General features: G+C 48.2%; 1 long non-coding RNA gene across 1 annotated transcript; it reads left to right on the top strand.

The window, feature by feature from the left end:
- Window positions 1–1,201: 1,201 nt before the first annotated feature.
- On the top strand, window positions 1,202–9,243 carry LOC109320916. Its single transcript, XR_002103874.1, has 3 exons — window positions 1,202–1,214; window positions 6,697–6,700; window positions 9,139–9,243. It is a non-coding gene; the product is annotated as an uncharacterized LOC109320916 (long non-coding RNA).
- The last annotated feature ends 2,683 nt before the right edge of the window (window positions 9,244–11,926 follow it).

The following is an 11,926-nucleotide window of genomic DNA, read 5'->3' as shown; positions in this document are numbered from 1 at the left end:
CAAGATGTCCGGGTAATTGAAGTCACCCATGACAACCAAGGTCCTGGAGCAAGCGGCCTCAGTCAGTTCCCGGGCGAACTCCTGGTCATGCTCAGGACTTTGGGTGGGAAGTCTGTAGTAGACTCCCACTGTTGTGTCCCCTGTCCCATGTTCCCCATTGATTTTAACCCAGAGGGTCTCCAGTCGTCCACACTGGTTGCCAAGATCAGTTTGCAGGGACGTGTAGCTTTCCTTTAACATAGAGAGCTATACCTCCGCCCCTTTTATCTACACGATCTCTCCTGTACGGGGTATAGCCATCAATACCTGTGGTCCAGTCATGGGTGGAGTCCCACCAGGTCTCTGTTATTCCTATGACTTCATAATTATTTGCAGTAAGAAGGAGGATGAGCTCCTCCTGCTGGTTCCCCAAGCTCCTGTCATTTGTATACAGACAGGCAAGTGTCCCCTTGGGGCTCTTGCCTTGCCCACAGGTTGTACCAGGGCTGGGGCAGGGGTGAGATCCCTTAAGTGCCTTGGCCTACTGGCTTTGCAAGGGTTGCTCAGTGGGCCAGCAGTGATGGTAGTCCCCCCGTCCCCCAACAGGCTTAGTTTAAAGCCCAGTGGAGCAGGTCAGCCAGTCTGGCTGAAAAGAGCCTCCTGCCCAGGGTGGATAGGTGGAGGCCATCTTTTCCCATCAGCTCACTGCCTCTCTCACCAAAGAGTGGGCTGTGGTCATGGAAGCCAAGGCCTTCCTGATGACAACAGCGCCACAGTCTTTAGTTGACTACGTGGATCCTCCTCTCCCTCTTCAGCTTATAGCCGGAGACTGGGAGGATCAATGAGAACACCACCTGTGCCCCCAAACTCTTTAGCCCTGCTCCCAAATCCCTGTAGTGCCTCATGACCCAGCTGGGAGCGCTCTGAGCCGTGTCGTTGGTGTCCACATGAATAAGGAGCATAGGATAGTGGTCTGTGGACTGGAGGAGCTTTGGGATCTTCTCCGCTATGTCCCGGATGTGGGCCCCTGGGAAGCAGCAGACTTCCCGGGCTAAGGGGCTGGAGCGGCAGATTGCCCCCTCAGTCCCCCTCAGGATGGAGTCTCCCACAACAAACACCTCACGTTTTGTCTTGGGAAAAGTGCGGATGGTAGCTGCAGTTGAGCCTGTGTTACCTGCAGAAGCACTACACTACATTTGCCCATTTCCAATCATCTGGAACCTCATCCAACCTCTGTAAATTCTCAAAGAGGATAACTAATGCCTCTGAAATTACCATCAGTACCCTTGGATTCATTGCATCCAGCTCTGCTGACTTGAAAGTATGTAGCTTCCTTAAGTAAGCCATAATCTGTTCTGCCATTACCCTAAGCTGTTTGTCACCTATGCTATATTTTTGCCAACTGCATTTATCACCTGATAGCTGTCCCTTCTTGGCACTAGATTTATGACCCAGATACCTTGTTCCAGGCAGACCTTCAGGCCAAACACAACCTTTCCACTCAATAATAGATTAATTTTATGGATACACAGTCATAAAAGATAAGAATAATACAAACAATTCTATATCTACCAGTCCCAGGATTCAGAGAGTGAAGGTACATCTGGCCAGTATGTGAGCTTCACTCTGAGGTTCCTCTTGAATGTCAGTTCTCAGCAGCCTGAAACCCAAAATCTGTGATAAAAATTAAAGGCCCCCCACCGCCCTTCCCAGCACTGCTGGTGCCCTGCAGTCCTCCCACAGTCTCAACAGCCCTCCCGATGCCCCTTGCAACAGCCCCCCAGGCACAAAGACATGCAGACACAGACACTGACACCCACCCCAGCAGATAAGTGTGTGGGGGGGAAGGGGTGGGGCAGGGTCGGGGAAAGGGAAGGTGCTGGTGTGGTAGATCAAGAAGGAGGGGAGTGTGCCCCTGTGCCCACTCCAAGGATCAGGGCCAGGGGGTGATGGCAGGGGTATTACTGTGTGGGCCACACACATGCTGGCCAGCTTGACAGGAGGTTTGCACATGGAGGCTGCCACCACAACTCTGTCACTGCACCCTGTGCTACTGTCATGGGAAAGAACAGGAGAGAGAAGAAATAAAGGGGAAAACTAAGGAAAAAGAAAAAACACTTACCTGCATTAGGAGCTGCAGTGCAGCAAGGACAAGAAGAAAAGCCCACGCAGCTCATCAGCCGTGTCTTTTTTCAGCTGGGACCGGCCAGTGACGTCACCAGCAATTGCTGGCCAGCAAAAATAAAAATGGTGGACGGCAGAAAAAGCGGTGGAGGGGGAAAAGATGGGAGAAGCATGCGTGCCTCAGGTTCCACATCGGGAAACCATCAGGAGGGAAAGAAGTCTGGGTGAGGAGTCAGAAGAGAATCCCAGCCCTAAGCCTAACAGCAGCAGCAGCAGTGGACCAGCCGCCAGCATGGGAAGTGGGCTGGAAACTGCCCCTGCAAGCTGCGACAATGGCAAGAGCAGGACCCAGAGAGGCATGCCAGAACCTTCACTACAGCAGATGGAGGTATTGGGCATGGTTGCAAGGAGGAGGAGGTGACCCCAGCAGAAAAAGCCCAGCAAGAGCCCAGGGAGAGCACTGGACAAGCAGGGCACCTCCAGCACCTATAGCAAGATGGCCAAGTCTGCGCTGGGGAATGGCAGGACACCTGGAGAGGGGATGCCACAGGAGGGAGAGAAGTGAGGTAGCCTAGGTGCAAGTTAGGAGCCGGGAAGGCGAAGCAGACAACCCATACGGGTATAAACTAGGATTGTGCTAGAGAGGGGGAAGTTTCCCGTAGCTATGTTATAGGGGAGCTAGGCTTCCATGGCCTCTATCATGAGGAAACAAGGAAGGGAAGTCTCCTAGTTCCCAGCAAAGTGACAGAGGCAGTGCCTGGTGTTTTCCGTTATGTGCTTTTCTTTTGTTTTTCCCTGAGTGAAGGTGTTGAGAGAGAGAAGGCTGGAGAGTATAGCCCATTAGGATGTCAGGTGATGATTTGAGCCTGAGGGGCAGAGTGCTCAAAGTAAAGGGCAGGTTCTGCATTCAGGACCTTCAAGCACAGAAGGCCCATGAAGGGGGTAAGCCAGGCAGGCTTCAAGACGAGTGCGCCAGTAAGAAGAAACCCAAGAGGTACCATAACTGTAGGAGCAAGGGGATGTGGCCGGGAATACGGCTGAATCCATCAAGGTGGCGTGAGGCAGGGGTGGAGGGGTGGTAGAGCCCCATGAGTGACTATCAAGCCAACTGTGGGCCACAGAGGGACCCAGGATAGTCAACCCCCCACTGGGAACATTCAAAGTCATGGCAGGTGAGATGGGGAAGACAACGCCTAGAGGGAACAGCTACTCTGCCAATCATGGGAGCCGGTGGGAAGTACATCACTCATCACTTGGACTAAAGCTGCACATGACAGGGTGCTGGAAACTTGGCAGTCGCAGCTACCATCCCATGGCCACCTGCATGGCTTTGTGGGCAAGTGGCACAGGGTGTGACAGCACACTGGGAACCACCATGTGCAGGCCACATACGTGCCACCTGGCTGGGGGATGAAATGGGGGGCTTGCACGCACCCTGCTCCACGGCCATGCAGGGTGGTGGTGGCTGCATGCAGGATGGAGGGGGTTTTGTGGGCAAGCGCTGCCACTGCAGACCCATGCTCTTTGCCCCTGGATCCTAGAGGTAAGTGGGTCTTAGGGACTGTGGGACAGGACTGGGGAAGATGGTTGGGGGCTGAGGGAGTAGGGGGTGCTGCTGGCCTCGGGTGGCACACCGCAGATGGGAACAGGGTCAGGGGGTGAGGGCAGGGGTGCCCCTCTGCGGGGGGGCTTTGCAGGCAAGCAATGTGGGATGCAGTGTGGTGGTGCCCACCATGTGCAGGCTGCACACATGCCTCCCAGCTGGCTACCGAGGGGAGAGGGAGGGGGAGGCTGGCATGCGGCTAGTGCACAGCTCCATGGCTGACTGCAGCCACGGCGAGAGATGGGGGGTGGAGGCTTTAGCTTGCACACAGCAGCTGCTGCTGCTTACCTGGAAGCCTGTGATGGCTTCTCCCTACAAAACCTCCTGCTGCCACCATGGAGCCGTGCCTGGAGCTGTGCAGCTGGCTGCTGAGTGGCAGCAGCAGCATGGTGGTGGCCAGCCGGCATGCAGCCATCCCCACCACCACCCCATGCCACACCACGCTGCTGCTGCTAGCTGTACAGCTCCAAGCATGGCTTGGCAGTGGCAGCAGTAAGTTTTGTAGGCAGTAGCAGTCACTGCTGGCAGAGGCAGCTCCACAGGTAAGTGGCAGTGGCTGCCCATGCCAGTGGTGACTGACTGCCACGGCCTACAAAACCTCTTGCTGCCGGCGTGGAGCCATGCTCAGATCTGTACGGATGGCGGCAGCAGTGTGGAGTGGTGGTGGGGATGGCTGCATGCCGCCAGCTACCACCACGCTGCCGTTGCTGCCCAGTGGCCAGCCACACAGCTCTGGGCATGGCTCCGCAGTGGCAGCGTAAGGTTTTGTAGGCAGTGGCCATCACCGCCATCATGGGCCTCCAGGTAAGTGGCAGCGGCCACCGCATATGAGAAGTGACCCACCTCCCTGCACCCCCAGCCCTCACCATAGCTAACAGAGCTGTGCTCTGGCTGCATACCACCCTACCCCTCCCCTGGGCAGGCAGCCAGGCAGCATGTGTGCAGCCCGCATATGGCGAGCACCTTCACACTGAGCCCTGCATCGCTTGTCTGCAAAGCCCCACTGCAGAGGGGCACCCTGCCCTCACCCCCTGGCCCTGCTCCCAGCTGCTATGTGCCACCTGGGGCTGGCAGCACCCCCCACTCCCTCAGCCCCCAACCATCTTCCCCACCCCAGCCCCAAGCCCCACTTACCTCTAGGATCCAGGGGTGAAGGGCAAGTCTGACCCTGACCCCAGCTGTGGCTGCCTCAGAGGCCCAGGCCTCACCCTCCCCCCTCTCTCCCTCTCCAGCCAGGACTGGGAATTTCCCACCCTTTTTGCAATCGGCTCTTGCAGGCTGGAGCTATGTCAGCCTGCAAGAGCTCTTTGCAAAACTGGATAATCGGTGGATTTCTCTGCTAAAAAGAGAAATCCGCATTTTCTCTGATAAAAGCAGGGAATCTGTAGTTTTCTCTGTTTGTCTGTGGGAAATGGAAAACCTAGATCCATGGTTATCATACTATCCATGTTGTGTCCTATCAGCATATTCCTTTATTTGACAAACCCAGCACACCCATTCATCCTAATTTGGTTTGTTCCCCAAAGCCGTAAATCTGGGCACTGTGACCTGGCTAACACAGCAGAGTCCCTTATCTCTACTATGGTATACAGTGGTTAATGTCTTCAATTTCCCAGCCTGTGTGTCTGCTTGCTGCTTGCCTGTGTCAGACACAGTGGGCCTTGAAGGAAAATTTTGTCACAAACAGGTTTTTAGAAATCAATTAACCTTTGCTGTTCCTCCGGACCATTGTTCTAATACAATATCTATTATATCTACAAGCCAATTTCCAAAAGCAAACCTCTAAATACCATTTTATAGCCATCACCCCTGTTTGTGAAGACAAGTAAAAATGGCATTAAGTACTTTAGTATTCTCTGCTTCCTTCGTGACTAGATTGCCTTCTGCATTCTGTTAGGGACCTATTGTTTCGTTGGTCTTCTTCTTAGAATCTCTTTTTACTGCCTTTATATCTCTTGGCAGCTGCATCTCAAATTATCCTTGCCTTTCCCAATTTTCTCCCTGTACTCCTGCATGATATTTTTTTTTCCTGACCAAATTTCTGCTTTTTGTAGCCTTCCTTTTTGAGTTGCAACTCATAGAAGAGATTGGTGTCTAGCCAGTTGAACTTCCTATCCTTCCGTCACATCAGGATAGCATGCTCCTGTTCCCTTAGAGGGGTCTCCTTAAAGTACAGCCAGCTCTTCTGGACTTTACCCTTCATACCTGCTTCTTAGGGCGTTCCCTGAGTTTACTAAAGTCTATTTTTCTGAACTCTACTATCTTTATTCAGATACTCTCCTTCCTTTCTCCATTTAGGATCTAGAATGGTATCATTTTGTAGTCACTGTTACCCAAGTTGCCTTCCATCTTCACATTCTCAGCCAGTTCCTCCCTGTTTGTGAACAGTAAGTCAAAAAGAGCTCCCCTCACTGGACTCTTTACCATCTGTATCAAAAAGTTATCCCCAACGTACTCCAAGAATCTACTGGAATGCAAGCAAATATAAATTTTAGAATATTAAGAAATATTTTATTAAACATTTGGTTTTGTCAAATACTGGATTGTAGAATAAAGCATTGCAATTTTCATAAGGCATTTAATTTAATGCATCCAATATTATCCGCTCACTTTCTTCCTTTTCTCTTCCTTTCTGTCTTTCCTACTGTCAAACTGTTGACTAAAGTGCCAGTTTCAGGGATTACATTACCATTATGTCCTGGTAAAATATATGAAAAAACAATATGGCATCACATATTGCTTTTTCATATATTGAAAAACATTGACATTTTCTATAGTTACTTTTTTCATATTCCTCAGGTCAATGAACTTGGATAATTGCTTTGGCACACACTAGAGGTGTAGCACCAGAAAGCAGTAGGATTGCTCTCCAGTGTTAGTGTCAGGACCATGGTAGGTATTTCTGGGCAAATATTGCTGTCACAATTTTTCTATTATAAAAAATGATGTTAAGCATCATCTGTAATAGTCTGTACACAATTTTTCCCCAGTAAAGTCTCTAATAAAATGGTATTAAGCACAGGTAAACAATTCAGACTTATCATAAACCTAAGAAAAGTTAATAAAATAGGTTCCCTGGATGTCATTTCTTCTGGTATCCAGCACATAGTGAAGTTATGCTGCCATTTCATCATTGTTTTTTTTCTCATGCCAACAAGACTAAGCTAGCACAGATAACCATTATAATGATTTGAATGGAAATCTGTATTGCTGTGCCATGTAAAACTTGAAATATTGAAGCCTTCTTTCTTTCTTGGTCATACTGAAAAATTGAATTTTCAGATCTTATGTCATGGAATTGGGGGGTGGGGCAAAATCAATTTGGAACATCCAAATGCTTAATTTTGCCAAACCAAAAGTTAATATAAAAATTTAATATGCTATAATGCTGCAATTACTGCTGGGATATAGAAGTTTAAATAAAATGGAACAATTTGATGTTGAATTTAAAAATTTCAAAAATATCAAATTTAAGCTATAAATTTTAAATATTTCATTTTGGTATTTCTTTTCACCAAAACGTCATTGAAAACAGCATGTTTCCACAACATATTTTGATTTAATAAATCTGAATTTATTCATGGAAAACAATGTTCAAACACTTTGCAAGATTTAATTAGCATTTTTCTTCATCAGTAATCAGGATATAGCCTACAGCCTTTTTAATTTCTGGTTTATATCTCAAATCTCATGTCATATGCACTAAGCTTAAGGCAGATGTTCTTTTCTTTTTATGTTACTGTGATAGGGAAATGTAATGTTTTAAGGAGTAGTCCATACCAGAAGTCTGTACAGATATCATAACATAGTGCCTACAGCATGCAGTTGACAGTACATGTTTGGCAATTAGCATTTATTTTCAAATAGCACAGTATAAATTGTGTAAATACATATTTTAAAGGGGAAAAGGGCCATATTTATATTTTGTAATCAACATCACAGAACTTTACATCTATATGAAAGTGTGAGTAGCCTCACAGGGATCGGTATATTGACAGCTTTTGAAAGCTGTATACTTTTCAAATCAATGCATTATTACCAGAATACAGTGCGTGTTTTGCTCTTGGCACTTTTGTGCCGATTTATTATTCTGATATTTTTCTTTTTTGGAAATGGATGACCCACAATTGAAATGCATTATTGAGCATAACAGCAGAGCACTAGATGGGGACATTTAATACAGAAATAATTATTTAAATGAGCCAAGCAGAAGAAACATATGACCTTTCCTACATGGTAGTAGGGAAGAAGCTTTCCTGAGCAGTTTTTGGTAATAGACGTTCATTTGGGAAAAAACCCACCAAGGGGTAGAAATGAACATTGTATTCAAATTTGGCAACTTGAAAGAAAACCTAATCTTTTCCTATCTTAAAAAAAAAAACGCCTGAGAACATGAATACCAGGTACATTTTTAAATATCTAAAACTAATCTTTAAATTACAAAGGATTTTCTCCTATGTGTACACAGAAACAGAAATGCCACTTCTCTATTTTGATTTTTTTTTTATTAGTACGGGGTGCTCTGTGGCCTATAAAAAAACTTTCACCAAATATAGGCTGAATTTTGTTCTTTGAAGAAATGATTCTTATTGTATAATACAATATAATACTTAGTGTAAGAATACAATCTTTTCTTTCATCAAGGATTGCTGCTGAGTCTCTATTTTGACAGACTGAAAGAGAAATGAGAAGAATTGAACTGGGATCTTCCCATATCCTTCCAAAGATATTTTGTATTCTGCAAAAGCCAGTTAGAGCACTCTGGGTGCATTCACACATGCACTTAATTTGCTAAGTGAAAGACTAATTTGCTGTGGTGTAAAGCATCCCAGTCTACATTTGTGATGTTATTAGACTGCAGCAAACTAATTTTCACCACTATAAGTACTGTTGGGAACAGCCCTGTCTTACAGTAATGAAAATAACTTCACCTTGTCGCAGGGTACTAACAGAAGCTGCCTAGAGAAAGGACCCTAGGACCCAGACAGAAATCCCACAGGTGCAGGTTACTATGGCAGCAGGCTAATGAGGGAATTAGCTAGCACCTGCACCCGGTCAGCTGACCGTAGTGAGGCAGAGCCCTGGGAACATCTCAGCCCAGGGCTGAATCTGGAAGTAGTTAATGCTCTGGCAGCAACCAGGAGGAAGCAGCTCTTGCGGGAGCTCTATTCAGAGATGCTTGCTTGTTTCTGGTGCTGGTAAGACTGAGGGGATCTAGGAGCTCCTAAAGTATCTGGGGCTAGGGGCACACATTGTTGAGGTGGAAGCTTGCCCCTTAAAGGGGTAGAATGTGACCTCCAATGCTATTGTAGTTTTAAAGTTCATAGTTTCATAGTAGCTAGGGTCAGGAGGGACCTGATAAGGACCCCCTGTCATAGGCAGGAATGAATGCTGGGTTCACAAGACCCCAGTCAGGTGATCATCTTTTTGAGTTTGCCTAAGGTAGGGGCAAGGAGCAATTCCCTAGGAAGTTGGTTCCAGATTCTGGCCACCCCAACTGTAAAATATTGCCTCCTGATCTCTAACCTAAACCTGTTCTCCATCAGCTTACTACCATTGTTCCTCGTCACCCCAGGTGGTGCTGGGGAGAATAGGGCTCTTCCTATTTGCTGATGATCTCCCCTGATGAGTTTGTAGGCAGCCACCACATCCCCCCTCAGCATTCTCTTGCCAAAGCTAAACAGGTTCAGGTGCCTCAGTCTCTCCTGATAGGGCCTGCCCTGCTGCCTGTTCACCAAATGGGTGGCCGTCCTCTGAATTCTCTCCAGGCTGGCCACATCCTTTTTAAAGCATGGCACCCAGTACTGGACACAGTACTCCAATTGTGGCCTGAACAACGTTCCATAGAGGGGGAGTATCACCTCTCAGGACCAGCTTGAGATGCATCTTTGGATGCATAGCAAAGTATGGCTGGCCTTGCTGGCTGCAGTCTGGCATTGGCAGCTCGTGTTCATCTTCGAGTCAACAATGATTCCAAGATCCCTTTTCACTTCTGTGCTTTCAAGAGGGGAACTCCCCAGTCTGTATGTATGCTCTGGATTCCTTCTCCCAAGGTGCAGCACCCTGCATTTATCTATGCTGAACCCCATCCTATTCTCATCTGCCCACTTTTGTAGTCTGTCTAAATCTATTTGCAGCCTCTCTGTCCCTTCAAGTGTGCCCACCTTGCTCCACTTCTTAGTGTCATCAGCAAACTTGGACAGCATGCTTTCAAACCCCTCCTCCAAGTTGTTCATGAAGATGTTAAACAGTGCGGGCCCAAGGACTGAGCCCTGGGGGACCCCACTGCTCACATCTCACCAGGTTGAGTATGACCTGTCCACCACTATTCTCTGGGTGTGCCCCATCAGCCAGTTTTTTACCCATCACAGTTGCTTAATTTATTAATGAGAATGGGGTGAGAGACAGTGTCAAAGGCCTTCTTAAAGTCTAGAAAGACTACATCCATGGTGACACCATCATCCAAGGATTTAATTACCTGGTCATAAAAGGCAATCAGGTTGGTCAGCCAGGACCTGCCTTTGATGAACCCATGCTGGTTGCCCCTGAGCATGATCTCCCCTGCTGGCCCCCCACAGATGTGCTCCTTGATGATTTTCTCCAAGACCTTCCCAAGGACCCAGGTGAGGCTATAGTTACTTGGGTCCTCCTTCCTCCCTTTCTTAAAAATGAGGACCACATTAGCTAGTTTCCAATCCCCCAGCACCTGACCAGATGACCACAAATGCTCATATAGCCAGGGCAAGGGAGCAGAGGCAGAACAGAGGAAAAGAAACTGTTAAAAATATTGGTTTTCTCATCTGGTATAGCCACAAGGTTTCCATTTGAGTCTTGCAGGGGCCCTACATTGTCTGGTGCCCTCATCTTGCTCCCAATGTACTTGAAAAAGGAATTTTTGTTGTCCTTAATCCTGGATGCTAGCCTGAGTTCTATCTCTGCCTTGGCCTTCCTAATAGCCTTCCTACACTCACGGGCTGAGGAGAAGTACTCCTTCTTGGTGATAGCCCCTCCCTTCCACTGGTTGTATGCCACCCTTTTAGTCTTCAGGCATTCCTGAATGCCCTTGCTGAACCAAGGGGGTTTCTGCGCACTCTTACCCCACTTGCTTTTCTCAGGACTGTTATCCTTTGGGCCTGGAGGATTGCCTCCTTAAGGTACGAATGACCCTCATGGACTCTCATCTCCTCTACCTTCTGGGCCCTCAGTGCCTAATCTCCAAAGCTCATTGAAGTTGGCCCTTCTGAAGTCAAGGGCTTTAGTCTTGCTATAAGCCCTTGACACCTTGTGCTGGATAGTGAATTCCAGCAGGTGATGATCGCTATTGCCCAGGTGGTCAAGGACCTGCAGTCCCCTCACCAGGTCATCCCCAGTGGCCAGGACTGGGTCCTGCAAAGCGTTACCCCTAGTGGGACTGTGCACCTCCTGGATAAGGGGAAGGTCCTGTAATACAGCCAGGAACCTACACAAGCGGTCAGACCTGGCTGTCTGCCCCTCCCAGCAAATATCTGGGTAGTTTAGGTCACCCATGACAATGACATTCCTTGACCTAGCCACCTCCATAAGCTGACTGGAGAAGTCCCGGTCCGGCTCTTCTCCCTGATTGGGTGGTCTGTAGAAGACATCCACCGTAAGGTTGCTTTTGCCATGCCCTCGTTGTAGTTTGACCCACAGTGTCTCCTCCCAACCCTCCTCTAACCCAAAGCTAATCCTTGATGATGTGAGTTGCTCTTTGACATAGAGCATGACCCACCTCCACCCTTCTATATAGGGTGTATCCCCAAATACCCACCATCCAGTTGTGGGTAGGGTCCCACCAGGTTTCTGTGAGCCCTACTAAGTCTGGATTCTTACTCGCAATCAGGAGGCACAGTTCCTCCTGCTTGATTCCCATAGTACAAGCATTGGTGTAGAGGCACTTGAGGCCTCCTGAGGGTGCACGTGCCTCCCTCTTACTGCCAGAACTGTTGTGCCCCCCTATTCCCAGGACATTGTTGCTTACCTGTGTGCCTTTCTCTTGTCACCCTGCATGCTGGTGAAACATCCTGTCCACTCGGAGTGGCCCCTTCCCCCAGCAAAGCCCACCATATGAGATCAGCAAACCTAGAAGAAAAAATATATTTGTCGTAAGGGGAGAGATGAAGCCCATCTCACCCCAGTATGCCCTCCATATAGAAATATGGGTCATTGTCAAAAAACCCGAAGCCTGCCCCATGGCACCAG

The sequence above is a fragment of the Crocodylus porosus genome, unplaced genomic scaffold (genome assembly GCF_001723895.1).
Source record: "Crocodylus porosus isolate Cpor-Errol unplaced genomic scaffold, CroPor_comp1, whole genome shotgun sequence".
In the NCBI taxonomy this organism is placed as follows: domain Eukaryota; kingdom Metazoa; phylum Chordata; order Crocodylia; family Crocodylidae; genus Crocodylus; species Crocodylus porosus.
The sequence above is the reverse complement of the archived record's forward strand: the minus strand, read 5'-3'. Positions and strand labels throughout refer to the sequence as shown.